The sequence below is a fragment of the Nycticebus coucang genome, chromosome 15 (genome assembly GCF_027406575.1).
Source record: "Nycticebus coucang isolate mNycCou1 chromosome 15, mNycCou1.pri, whole genome shotgun sequence".
NCBI classification, from domain to species: Eukaryota; Metazoa; Chordata; class Mammalia; order Primates; family Lorisidae; genus Nycticebus; species Nycticebus coucang.
This window is the reverse complement of record NC_069794.1, coordinates 23,723,040-23,738,838: the sequence shown is the minus strand read 5'-3', so window position 1 is coordinate 23,738,838 and position 15,799 is coordinate 23,723,040.

The window sequence follows — 15,799 nt, the reverse complement described above, 5'->3', positions numbered from 1 at the left end:
AAGGCCTTCTTGACAGATTTTACATTAACAGACTAACCTAATAATAACCCTGGACCAATGTGCCTTTGAAATTAATCACAGTAGTTCTGAATTCCAATGACTAAAACTGGCACAGCATAACTGCTCTTGTATGGTAGTTTTCAAATGAAGCAAGAGCTTTATTTCTGAATTTTATGTGGTATGATAAAAACTCTATTCTTTTAAAATTGCTTTTTGATGCAAACTTTCTTTGAATTAGTTTCCATTACATTCACTTGCCTATCTACACATGTGTGGATTCTGTTTACGTAGGAAGATAATTTCAGAACCAATAACACTGTGGTTCAATTCCAGTTTTCTTAATAAAAAAATTAATGTATTACATTACATTCCCAGCACACTCTAATTAAATTCCTTTTCATTTCAGTCTGTCTCAGAGGGTTAGAGAAGCTCAAGAATATTTAACAAAATTCAACAAAGCAACTACCTGAAGTTGATACATTAACCTTGGCACTGAAAGTTGCTTTATTCAATCCACGTATGCCATCATTATACAATGACCTAAAAATGACAGAATTTCACTCTAACTGGAGAGGCTGTAAATGAATAATGATCATTTCTGACTCATTATATGTATTATGTATTGTGCCCTGGGAAAATTTAAAGAAAAAAACAAACAGCAACAGCAAATGTCTGTCTTACCTGGATGTAAAACCTAAAACATTATTATGGTTGGAGGACAGATAGACCTTACATGTTGTTAGTTTAATCATTTAGAGCAGCATATGTCTCACAAATAAAAATATATGTATTGATCAATTTCATTTTTCCATTTGTATTCTAGGATGGGAGGATGGGAACATGTAATTTAGAGAAGATAATCTTTCCCATGTAACATTCATTTGGAATTGATCATGCATTTCCAATATAAATTACTGATTCCTAGAGGCAGCAAGGCTGAAGGAAAGATCTCTCTCTTGATTGTGCAGGATCACCGAGTCATCCTCGATAACAATCACAGTTATACAGGTCCACCAGCCCACCAGGGTTTATCCAAATGTTTTGTAGCCATTTCAGAACTGGAATTTTCTTTGTGTTGTTTTTTTAGATTTTAGGAAGGGTAATATCAGACGTTTACTATATATTGTGCATCAATTCCGCTTTAAAAAAATCCCTTGATCAAACATAATTCATTTTTTGCAAGGAGACCAAAATATTCATACAAGATTGGGCAATTAATGACCATAAATAAATTGACGTTACTTCTGTTCACTGGTTTTAAGTAGAATCAGGTTTGCTGACAATTCTGTTACAAACTCTTCCAATGACCAGAGCTTTTGATTTTGCAGTTTTTGATAAGGACATAAGGATCCATGTGACCATATTTGAAAACCACTTAAATTTTCCATTCAGGTGACAGTCCACCTACCCTCATTCCCGTGACTATTTAATGTACTTCATTAAAATGGAATATATTTCACTTCTATCATACCAAAACTATTAAAGAGGTGGTTCAACACCTCGTAGAGCACAGGTTTGGAGGCATTTGTTTGATTTTATTTGTAGATGCATTTTTTTGATTTTTTTTTTAAATATTTGTTTTTAATCTCTTGATCAGTTCATTTGGTTTGCTTGTTGAAGACTCTGAAAATTCCTAACTATGCTTTTTTTTTTTTTCTTCATTTGACAGTGGCTGACGCAGCTGCCCTAATCACATCTTTCTCTATCTGGAAACAGGCTGCCTCCTTTTCCCTTTCTCCCACTATCAATCTTTAAGAGTCATTTTTTTTGTGTGATTTTTGGCCGGGGCTGGGTTTGAACCTGCCACCTCCGGCATATGGGACCAGCGCCCTACTCCTTGAGCCACAGGCGCGGCCCCATTTTTTTTTTTTTTAATTCAAAATTTTCTGCTTAGTAGCTGATCCTCACCATCTCTCTTTGCTCTATCATGGGTTGTGATGATTTGTTCGCTGGCTGGTTTACCCCTGAACTGTTTTCACACAGTCTTATCTATTTGAACGAGGAAATCTGAAAGAATAGTATAGAGGAAATGACATTCTCAAACTGTTAATACTCATGCATCTGAATATTAGTCTATGAGCCATGTGAATTGTTTTGAACACGAGAATGGCAAAATTCACCTCTGCTTTAGGGAATATAAAATGGCAAGTTTTTTAATGATTTGAGAGCTGCTCATTGTGGTCACAAAAAAAACGGTCTGGATGCCTGACACAGCTGAGGCACAACATGTGTAGTACATGATATAAGTTGTAGTGATAGGAACACAAAGCAAAAACTCAATGCAAATTGCAAAGGTGAAAAAACTCAGTTATGCTCCCTGGTGATTTGGGATCAGGAATTACAAATATAAATTTGGAAAGTATCTGCCTCAAATCAATGATTAAAAGAATGGAGCAGTAAATCATTCATTACAGAATTCTGAAAGGATATAAGGGAAGGCCAAGAAATATGTGGCTAATAAGACAGACATATTTAAAGGAAGTGCATACATTGCTCACAGTACAAAAAGCAGGAAAATAGGGTTACATGCTTTGGGCAAGAAATGATTTTTGTCATTTTATGAAATCTCAATCTTAATATTTATTTCGTTTTTATTATGGATGTCTACGTTATTGATTGCTTATGTAGATCCTTCAGACACGTAGAAGTATTTCCTGTGTTCTCTGAAGCACTGTACCATTGTGCCACCCTTAGTCAATATACCGTTCGGAAATTAGAAAAATTTGACTTATAGGCATTTATAGTTAAGATAGTTGTGAAAATATATAGGAATTATTCCATAGGAATTAAAGATAAAGTCAGTATTGACACTGATGGGTTGGCTGAGTGCACGTATCAGTAGTAGACTGCTAGTGTAGAGAAGTTAATGGATAAGTTGGTAGGGCAGATGTTTGAGAAAGTTGAGAGACATTAGAGATAGGGAGTATGTAAAGTAATAAAACAAACACTTCTCATTTTAATAGAGCACATATATTCATATACCGCATCACCATGACCTTGTATTCTACATAAGAGTAGGTATGTACTTCAAGGTGAGGGTTAGGTACACTCATAGGTATAGGGTATTTACTTTATTCTCCTTATATTGTTTCTGGCTTATTTAGAAAGAAGGAATCCAACTACCTAAAGCTCCTAAAACTACTTTTCTAGAATTTGTTTTGATGACAATGATTCAAATCTTTGCAGTGCCATGAAACTTGTTCAATGCATATTCAGTATTACAATCCAGGGATCATGCACAAGAGTTAAAAATATCTTCATTTTAAAATTAATGTCTGAGCTACTTAAAAAATATATTTCCAGACTGAGAATCGGATGAAATGGTTTACAACCTCACCTAAGTGTTATAATAGTCTAAAAATTTGTCAGTGTCTATTTTTCCTTTAATCCAGTGGTTCCTAATGTGGTAGTTTAAGGACCTCTGGAGATTATCAGGGGTCCTTAAATTTCCTTCTTTTATCCAATACATATCTGGTGGGCAAAATTTCACCCAAAATATTATGTGTTTAATACAGAGAGAGATAAGAAGTTTTAGTTGATTTCCATTAAGCTAGTCCTTCTACAGTTTTCAGAAATTTAAAACAATGCCATTCACTTCACTAAATTTTCTTTTGTTTGGAAAATATAATCATATTTTATAAAGATGCGCAATTTATGTTAATTTTTAATAAAAAATAATTATTTTAAAACTTTAATCCTTTTAATTACTGAGTTGTAAATAGGAAAATATAACCCACATGAACAAAGTCACTCTTAGGTATTCAAAAATTGTTAAGACTATAAATGTTTCTGGAATGATCGTTTGACGACTGCGCTATAATTGAACCTGGACATCACAGCCAGATTGGCAGGATTTCATTATACTAAGTCTCAAGTGGTTTTCCAGAGATTTCAACAGTGTCTTTCAATATGTTCACTGCACCTGGGGACCTAGTGTTAGCCAAAAGCCTTATCTGTTTTGCCCATACAATCCCAAATTATGAAACAATCTTTAATTTTCAAATTCAATCTTCAAAAGTATTCAATTTTGAAACTGCTAGCACTGACACCATTTTACAGTCGCTAGTTTATGAAAGTACTGGAAGATTTGTCTTTGTTCATGTCTCCGGTGGTGTCCATATTTGCAAGTGACTGTAATTTTAAGTTACATACACATCAAGTAATGCAGTTTCTTAAGTTTTATTAAAACTTGTTTCATATGTTTGGGGATACACCTAAGTTAGAAATATAAATAAAACAAATATTTCAAAAACCATATTAATCCACAATCCTGATGTATAAATTTTAGTTTTCTTGTCTGAAATTTCCTTTAATGAAAGACTAAGTTGAGCTTCTGTATAAAATATTGAACTGTAACATCAAGGTATGTTCATAGCAAAGCATTCAGTTGAATTCACTTGAAATTTCAAAATGCGTATGCTCAGGCCGGGCATGGTGGCTCACACTTCTCTGTAATCCTAGCACTCTGAGAGGCCAAAGCATGTGGATTGCTAGAGTTCAGGAGTTCCAGACCAGCCCGAGCAAGAGTGAGATCCCGTCTCTACTATAAGTAGAAAAAATAGCATGGTGTTGTGGTGGGCCTGTGCAGTCCCAGCTATTCAGGAGGCTGAAGCAAAGAGTATTGTTGCATCCTAGGAGTTTGAGGTTGTGATGAGCTATGGTGATGCCAGGGCACTCTACCCAGGGTGACAGAATAAGACTGTATAAAAAAAAAGTGTATGTTCATTGGAGCACTTAATGCAAACTACAGCCTCATTTATTGAAACAAAAGCAAACTGAACCTCACTTAATGGAAAAGACCGCAATTAATCATTTCCTCTGTAGACTTGAGACTCAAGATACAGAAGATACTATGAATGCTTTACAGACATACTTTTCTATCACAATTTCAAAGAAAAAAAAACTTACTCTTTTAATCCAATCTCATTTAATTATTTTAGTTTTATATACTTCTTCACATTGGATAAATTTTAACTTATCAGATTTCCTTTTGGTTTTCATTAGACACTGTCCAGGATCTGACTATTTCACACATCAGATTTTATTCCTTGGTGCATTTTTCTCTATTTATACAGGACAGCCTTCACTCAGTCCTCTGAAAGCTAACTAGTTTTAAAGTGAATCTGAGAAACAATTTTAAATGTTTATGTGAACTTCTATAAGTGCCCATCACATCTCATATAACTTTGTTTTAATAATTTGGGTTTAGACTTTTCCAAAACACAAATGTGCCTTATCTTTAAAATTGTTTGATAATCGGAAATAAATATTCTAACCGTTACCTCCAAATTTGCTGTATCTCATATGTTATTTCTAATTGGACAAAACCTCAAAGGAATTTCTACATGTATAAACATGTTGGAATTATTTAAAATGTACTTTTTAAAAATGTTTTATTGAACAATGATAATAATAATAATTCAAAAAAAGTAACATTCACATTGTTGAATAAGAATATGTCTATTATAGAATGCTTTGACTCTGAGGTTCAGTATGGAGTTATCAGTTAACTACTTCTTATTATTTTTTCCCAAAGTCTCAAAAAATAGACAACTAATATTTATAAATAAAAATAAAAAATAATTTCAAAAAACAGATCATGCCAAATCTTATAGACAACAGAAAAAGAAGACATACTTCAAAATCATTCTACTTCATCTGAATACACCTGATACTAAAATTGGAAAAAATATATTATCATAAAGGGAAATTACAAACATATTTCACTTATAAATGAGGATTCAATATCCTAAACAACATATTAACAAGTTGAATTAAAAATTAATGTTTAAGTAATGTACTTTGGTCAAAAATAAATCCAATTTATGTGAGAATTAGTTACTATCTTTATAGGCAAGGGAAAAGGAAAAGGATAAAATGAACTTTTTTTAAGGGACTTGTTATTAAATAGCTTGGGGGTGGAGATAAGACAAGGGATGGGAAAAAAAAGATTCAGTTCAAAGAACATTAGTAATTATGGCAGACATAGACGATGGTTTAAACTAAAGACATATGGAAAAAGTCAATGAGCCTTGAAGTTTTAGTAAAAATTATGCATTAGACTTATCTTTCAGCTAGATACTTTGAGGTTTATAATGTATCACTACAGATAAGCAATTTTTACTCTGTCCCAGAAAGATCAAAAGTAAACACAGAGCAGAATCAAATATATTTGAAGATACATGAAATGAGTATAAGAACATAGACCTTATTTATTCAAAAATTTTCTGAAACAATGTAAGAATAAATCTCTTAAAGAGTAAGTTGGTAATAATTTCTTCTTGTTTATGCCTTTAAGAGCTCACATATAAAATTTATTTCCTCCTATCTTGTACTTAACATAAACTGAAATTATATTCTTATCAAGGTGCATCTTTATTGGATATAAAGAGAAATCCTCCCTTACATTACAGAGGGCCAATTCACTCTTCAATCTGCAAGATAAATGCTGGCTTTATTAGAACAAAATTTATTAGCTGATGTAGCTTAGAAATACAAATAATAACATGTAAAATCTATGAAACTTATACTTACACACGGATATTTGGTAAATAACCCCTTCAACATAGTTAAAAAAAGAGTTTTATAATATATTTCACAATGATTTTATATTTTAATTTGTATAAATAATTGAGTCATATGTTTCTAAGATTTTATAACTTTTTAATTTTTTATTTTCTTTGAAAATATCAGATTTGGGGGGACATGGATGTCATTATGTATTTCAATTAACATCGACAACAATTTTATATTCTCTATTCAGCTTAACTGGAGTTGATTTGGAGGCACCTACACATATATTTACTTCTAAATTTTTTTTCACATCATGTAGGATGGAATAAAATGATCGTTAATAACTTTCATAACATTAATAAACATTTAATGGAAGCGTGTTAATGTTTACAGATAATATCTTTATCTATGTATTTCAAGTTACTATTTTGAAATAATAAAATATTTTATATAAATAAAAGGTGAAGCTATTTGAGGAAAAGAAAGATTAAGGTACAGCTGATGTCTTCTAATTAACATTGTGAGTTGATTTATAATATAATTAAAATTTTATTTATAAATGATTAGCAGTTTCTGTTTTCATGGGAATCTAAATTCATTTATGAAATTTATGGAAGAAATTACTGTAGGAAAAATAAAGTAGAGGCTAAAAATATGCATCTCATCACATTTTTCAGTAAATATATATACATAACATTCTTGTTTGTAAATTCAACATTTTCAGAATAAAGTGTTAATTTATTTTCAGAATAAAGTGTTAATTTATTTTCAGAATAAAGTGTTAATTTATTTTCAGAAGTAAGAGAAGTAGAACATCTTTGAATATTTTCCTTTTGCAGAAAAGACTGTAGAACTGGATAGGACATGTATGGTAGGAGAAAGATAACTTTTTATCAATCAGAAGAGTTTACTGCATAAAATGAAAGGATTACAGAGACTTTGTTTAGAGTAGACAATACAGGCTCTGTAGTCAGGTATCCCATGAGGTCAGCTGGTAGAACCGAAGGAAAATTGGTTTAGGTATCTGGGGAAGAGAAAGGAGATGGTACCTCTTCTTATTTGTTGAAGAGTTTTATGTTGGTGATTACAAATATGAAGACCTAATACTCAAGTGGAAGTTTTAGTTTACCAATGTCTAATAAATATATGTTCCCATGGAACAGTAAGGGCAGTCTCTGACTTTACTCAAAATTCTCATCCTCTTGGAACCAAAAGCTTTTTTATATAGCAAACGTTTTAACAGATTGTTAGTTCATTGAGAACATGTACAATTCGGGGCCATACGTGTGGACTTCTATATGCCTAGCACAAATATTTAAACGGAACGGATTACCAACAATTTTTCAAATGAATATGATATTCATCTGTATTTAACTTGGTAACAAATTTATGAGAAACAGCATCTCTGTTATGATTCCTCTTCACCTTCACAGATCACACAGGGGTCCACACTGTTTAGTCAGGACTTCAGGTTTCACTAATAAAAATCCAGTTAAAACTACTTTGAGAAAAAATATCTTTCAGCTCACATATCTGTGTAATCAAAGGGAGACTCCTGCTTTAGGTATGAGTGGGTCTTGGAGTTCAAATGATGTCATTAGTTATCTGTGTCTTCCTTGTTCAATTTCATCCATTTTATTTATTTTATTTTTTATTTTTATTTTTTGGTTTTTGGCTGAGGCTAGGCTTGAACCCACCACCTCCGGCATATGGGACCGGCGCCCCACTCCTTGAGCCACAGGCACCACCCCATTTTATTTTTTTAATTTAACTCTCTGGCAGACTTTTTCTATGTTGCCCTTAATATACAACTAGCAATCCAAGGATCAAATTTCCTCCTTCCTAGAATAAATAATAATATTATTAATAAAGAGTCTTATTCACTATTAACTATGTTTGTACAACTTTTAATTCAATCACTATATTCAGGAGGAATAGGATACAATTGGCTCTTGGGTTACTCGCCTATAAAAAGAATGCTGGGCAATGGGGAGAAGGCAGGTACTCAAAGGAAAAAAAAAATTATATATTATATATATATATATATACACGCATGCACACACACATGCATGTGCATATGTGTATATATATATATATATATATACATACATACCAGTCAAGAAATAATAAAATTATATTACACAGTGGAACTTGAATTGATGATCTCTTATTTTATAATAAAATTTAATAACTTATATTTTTAGTGTTTTTCTATTTCTTCCATTGGCGTAATTGTCTTACAAATGGATTTTTAACTAGCCAAAATTTAATTTTTTAAATAAAAATTTTCACTGGCTCAAGATCTTATGGATCTTCCCTTATGGAAGGGCCTATCCATCTTCCCTTATGGAAGGGCCTATCCATCTATTGGTTCATGTCTGATCCGTGTGGGAGGTAGTGAAGTACTTCAACTGGTGACCTATTCCCCACTTGGTTTCCTCACTTAAGCTCTGGTGTCTCACTGCTCTCGGTACTTCCTTTCTTTGTATTTCGTCTCATTCTCTAAGGGATGCACGAGACTTGGGCTAATCTTCTTACTGCCTGTTTATCTCATATCAATTACACTTAATATAGGGAATCTATAGATGGCCTACCTAGGAAATGTACCTTGCTAGGCCATGTGAAGACTACGGTCTCTGTTGGCCCAGCATCACTTCTGCAATATTTTACTGGTCCCATTCAAGTGAGTGGAGAAATAGATTCTATCTCTTGAGAGGAGAGAGACAAGTTCACATTGCAGAAGAGCAAGTAAAAAGAGAGATCGTTATTGAAAAGGACATAGAGTCTGCAGCAATGAGCATGTTGAATATCACTATTGACCAAAGATCAAATATATCCAGTTCTCCGACAATGAAAATTAATTAAATTTCATCAATTCTATTTGTTTAGGAATATCAATATGTGAGGATGCATGGTGTAATTATCATTCCATCAACAAGAGTTACACAGCTAATTATTAACTGTTAAAATTAATCATGATGTGCCTATTCACATAAACTTATTTTATAAAACAAAAACATCCAGTTTCTATGTCAAAAGTTGATTACTATTTAACACCACAATACCACCCAAGTTTCTTGATTGCTTTTAAAATATCACCATTTACGAATAGCTTACACTGTGTGATTAGAGAGTTACTTTCCTTAATGACAAGTCTTTAAAAATGTTCACAGGCATGATGTAAAGAATATCTATTTTAAAAAGCATAATTTAATAGGTAGAAGTATTTTTGAGCAATAAATACTCCAAAGATACGAACTTTACACTATGCACGTTATTAAATTACTGTCATATGACATTATTGAATATAATTTCTTCTGGGGAACTAGTGTGTCTTAGAGACTTTACAATTCAATTGTAATTTCTAAAATACTATGATTTATTATTTTTGCCTCTGTTCTTCCCAGAACCTTTAAAATATAAAGTAAATAAATTACCTGGAGCAATATTTTAAAATCCATATTTAAAATATGCAAATATTATAAGTTAATTGTGTTTCAGAGAAGCATTTTGCTTATCACACACAAATACCAAAACAATACATATTTTTTCTCAATTGTACATGTCATTTTTTGTGAAGATGATCAATAGTGTCATCTTGTCTGACATTATGAGAACAGCACAGTGTTTTGCCAAACATTGAAAATGCCCAAGAATATGAGGAAAGGGGAGAGGGTGAGGAGGAGGTGGAGGATGGGTCGAGGGAGGGTAATCGGTGGGACCATACCTGCAGTGCATCTTACAAGGGTACATGTGAAATTTACTAAAGGTAGAATATAAATGTCTTAACACAATAACTAAGAAAATGCCAGGAAGGCTATGTTAACCAGTTGGATGAAAATTTTTCGAATTCTATATAAAACCAGCACATTGTACCCCATGATTGCATTGATGTACACAGCAATGATTTAATTAAAAAAAAAAAAAAAAGGAAGTTCAAGACCAGCCTGAGCAATAGCAAAAAACTGCGCAAAGTGCTACTGTCCCATGAGGGAGACGGAGTCATACAGAAGCTTCTTTCAGGCTTACAGTCAGGTAACAAATAGATATTACGAAAAGGGGCTAGAAATAATTTTTTTAAGCTATAGTAATTCAGAAAATGAAAAGAAGAAGTAAAATATTTGTATTGAAATTATTTTTAAAATGTAAGAAATAAATATTATTACTAACCATCATTTTCACCATAAGATTTATCTCTGATGAATTAAGGGATTGTTTTCATCACTGACACTTTCCAAGAGTATTGGAAATTACTACAAATTATTTTAAGATGTTAGATTACTGCATAGTTCAATTATTTTTTTTCTTGGAATGACAAAACATACACACACACACAAAGATAAAATAAGAAAATGGTGGAAACAAAGCGAATGTATTTTGTATTTGACATATATTTTTACAAAACAAATGTAAATATTAATTATTAATTCTCACTTTCGTGAATTTCTCTCTTTAGCATGATGAATTTATGAGTTATCTCAAAAATTCTGTAAATTAAAATAATGCAATATATTACATAGTACATTTATAGAATATTTCCGTTTATGTGATATTTACTACATAGTTATTTAAAAATTTTGTAAAATGCTCAATTTCATCCATTAATTGTTTAATAAAGATAAAATGTAAATTTGAATACATATGTTTTGATTATCAAATTTGATAAAAACACCTATAATTCTACTCAGTACTTTCATAAGTCTGGAGAATAATGTATTCAGATATAATTGCCAAAACATGTCAATGTATTTAGTAAATAGGTGGAAAAAATACATTATATTTTTATCACTGGACTAAGAAATATTGTAGTTTTTATCTAAAAGAAATAAAGAAAATGAAAGTTACTTTAAACAGAAAAGGTCAATGTTTATTAAAGCAAAATAAATGAATTTGTTTGTATCTTTAAACTAAAACAAATAAAGTGAAAATTTTATTCATGAAAGAATACTTCATAGAAAGGAAAATATACATTTCAAAAAATTATGATCTCAAAACCATAGAAAAATTTGTTGATTTATTTATCAGTCTATAGATTTCCCTTTGTGTATGTGTGTTGCTTAGTTATTTGCTTATTTGATATTGGCAAATTTAATTAGTGACATTAAAGAATAAAAATAATAGAAGGAAGCCTAGAAATAAATCTATGCCCCGAATTCTGAAAGTCGTTCTGTATTGCATTGTCTATTTAACTTAATTAGTGATGTGGATTTTGAAGGCTTGAAAGTGCTCCAGGGATACACTATAAATATACACAGATCTCCCGAACTTTAAAAGAAAAACTAAAAGTTACTTCAAAAATCAAGCATAGCAAAATACAAATGAAATATATAAATATCTAAATAAGGACAATAATTAGAAATCTGCAATAAACTACATCAAAATGTCTTAGAAGGCCAACAGTCCAGAATTATTTTTATTTTGCAATCTGTAGGCACTCAATGAAACCATTAATTATCACTGACAATGACACTGAACAAGTATGCCTTTACCCTTGGGAGAGAAGTCAGTTTCTCCACCACAGAAAACTACACCAAATGTGAAAACAAGGACTACCTGAGCTCTTGAACACATAGAGTGTGTAATTTCTAACTTTACCTCCCCACACACACACATATACACACATGAACATTACTGGCCCATTAAAGAACATTTGTACTATAGAGTCAGACCAAATAATAAAAAAGAATCTTTATAAAGGCCCATGTATCCTCTTACCAGATAAGCCTCAGGCATTTTATCTTCATGCTCATTAATTCTGATATGTCACGAATGGAAGAGGTATTTTTGAAAGGTTATGATATTCAGGGTTTGCTATTATGATGGATACCCACTTATAGTTTATTCCATTGAGTGTTTTAAAATGAGAATCGGGCAGGAATGGAAATACTCAACCAAAATATAAACTATCAGACATATGTTGTGGGCAGTCCCTCAGAGACTTAATTTTATTTATAAAATTAATTAACCCTGGTGGTCCTAGGATAATTATAAGGATTAATTGTGATAAATTATGCAGAAGTGTCCTATAAACTAAGGCGAAATAGTTATGAAGTTTTTAAATATTTTAAATCCTATTAGACAGACCTTAATACAGAATGCAGGCAGCGGCACTTGGACGTATCTGACAAAGGATGAGGAGCATGGTTATCCCCACACACATCACGCACTAATTTTCTGTCTCATCTGCTGCGTTTTTCTTTTACCGGACGCTAGTTGCCTCATCAGGGTCCTTCTTGGTTTGTGCCAAAAGAAACCATTCACATCATTCATAAACTAATCTTCCTCAGTCAGTGCAGGAAAATTGTTCAAATGTCTGGAGATGGATGCTATTCAAAAACACGTATATTACAGAAACGTCTTTAGTATCCATATTCTTAAACCCATGGTGAGGATAGTAAAATGTTCTCACTTGTACAAAAATGATTGCATTCTTTATACAGAGCGGCGTTTCCTCCTGCCTTCCTGTGTCAGTAGCTTTTCCAAATATGCCATTAATCAGAAGAGGGAACAGTTGGAAGCAGGGCAGAAGCTGATGCATCTTTATATCACATTAGCTAACAGCACCACAGCAACAAGGGATTGGAGGGAAGTATGATTTGTCAATACTTACCTCCTAAAAACCTTGGCATCTACTAGATCATTTGCAGGCACAGCCATTGTATACCCAAACGCAATCGATGCCAAACTTATAGTACCATCTTTGTGTCATCCCCTAGTTGTAAATTAGGTACTTATAGGTGCTTTTTAAAGATTTTCAGCTGCACAAGGTAAGATTTAGTGCACGGAGTCACGCATAAAAGTTAAAATAAGGGCATTTCTCTTCCCAAATGATAAGGAATTATGCAATGCTTTAACAATTTCACATCCATGGCAAAAGATACATATTAAAATAAACCACAAAAGTTTCTCTCTATTCAGTTCACATTTTGGATTAACAAAGGCAGCTTAAGGAAAAAGAGGAAAAGAAGAACGGCTATCAAGTGGAAATCCTTTCAAATCCTTAAACCTGGGCCCTGCTTCTTACCCTCAGGCTGTTACAGTCAGGGATAATTGTTCTCGCCCAGCACTGCTAACTCCAAAACTTTAGGTTTCACTTTACCTCACCTTGTCCAGTCAGTCTTCTCTGAAAGACCCCCAGCCCCAATATTACCTTTGAGACCAGGACAGATGTCACTTATAAACTTAAACATCCTGTTTTTCTGCAAGTAATTTTGTAATTATCGAGTATCCTGAGATTCTACCCACTTCACTGTGTGATGAAGTAAACCAGGCAAAACAAAGTGATAGGGGCCATCCTAAGTATTCACTCCACAGCTCTTTCTCAGAAACTTAGCACAGTGTCCAACATTTAACTGATGCTTGATAAGCATTCTGACCACTAATAATGATACAATGCATTGAGCCAGGAATCAGAAGACATACGGACAAGTTCAAATTTTCTCTTTTAGTGGCTTGACCACCTTTCCTCCCACCCCCTCTGGAAGCCTCTTTACTGTCCTAGCGTTAGACTCTTCCTCTGCAAAATGACAATGTTGGGTTAAATGAACATTAATTATTTTCCTATCAAGTCTGATTACAAGATTTAGTTGTAAGTGTACTTTTTTTTTTTTAAAGAAAGTACCTATTTACATTTGATTGATATAGAGATACACTGAGTAATAACTAAACTCTGGATCAGATATCAGTGACAGGCATATTAAAATTTGGTTATTTGACATTGCATGATTAAAAGGGTTAAGGGGTTCGTCTTCCTGCCTTCCCACTTACTTAAAAGCAGAAATTTATTCCACTCATTGTTCAAGCGCTTCTGCATAATTGTTTAATATTAATGTAGTTAATTTTCAATATTATTGTTTCCTTAACTTTATTATATGAAGTATAATTATAAAATTTCTCTATTTATTCTGATTTTAGCCTCTTTCAAATATTTGTGGATTCTTATTTTGTTTTTTACATAACTAATTGTATTCTAATAAAATGGGTGGGGGGGGTTAAGAAAGTATTCACAGGCGGTGCCTGTGGCTCAAAGGAGTAGGGCACTGGCCCCATATGCTGGAGGTGGCGGGTTCAAACACAGCCCCGGCAAAAAATAAATAAATAAATAAAGAAGTATTCACTTACCATATGTGCCCTCCCATCTATTGTTTTATAATGCATAACATTGTTTTATGAGCTCAAGAATTTTTTATTTAGACATTGAGGTTTTCCTGCTATGTTGAGTGGATCAACATGATGAATGATGATCTTATTTTTATACAAAACAAAATGTAGAAAAGCTTTATTATCATTATTTAATTCATATAAGATAATTTTCATTTTTGTGTAGTATAGCTTATCACAATTTTTGAACATGTTATCTTTAAGAACATTATGATGTATTTCAAAAGTACCACAATATTAAAAAATGTGACTTCTAAAATATGTATTTATAAATGTCTGATGGCAGCTGTTTGTGTTAAAGCTCAATTTCCTTTATTTGACTTCTTAAAGATTGAAGTAAATAAGTAGACATTCCTATCAAACAACTCAAGGTAGAAGCATATTAACAGACCTTCTGAAAGTGAGATAAGATTCATGTATTATTTTCAAATATTTTTACCTTATATATAAAATATATATGTATGCATATAAAAGATACATATGTATCTATATTTAAAGGTCTTTTTTTTTTTTCTTTTAGAGAAAGTAAATCTGGAAGCTTAATCTATGTTTAGCAATGAAGGGGTGTGGAAGTACTTGAGTGGGAAGAGAAACAAGAAATGATTCATAAACTTCTGAGATGAGTGGACAGAAATTCCCAGCGCAGAGTGTTATGTTTTGAATGTCCACTCCAATATTCATGTTGAAATTAAATTGTCATCGTAACAGCTTTAAGAGTGAGAGTCTTGAAGAGGTGATTAGACCAGGAGGGCGTGACTCTCTCGGTAGATTGACACTATTGTCAAAAGGTGTCCTTGGTTGTTTTACTTGCTGTATATCACTCTTCTTCAAGATGATGGAGAAGAAACAAATTTGGTTTGAATATTTATAAAATGAATTCATGGAACATTTGGCTCCATTCAATAACCCAGAGTTGAGGGCTGGCTTGCCGGTTCCTGAAATACCAAAAACAGGACTAAATGTAATTAAATTAATCAATGAACATAACAAAGCCTTAGAGATTGCACAATAGTCATGTTTTTATAAAAAAAAAAAATAGGAATATGTAAGTCCTATAAATAAGAAGAAAAAGTCATCATGGATAGGTACTAAAGTACATAGAAAACAGATGTGAGAGAGTGGAAAT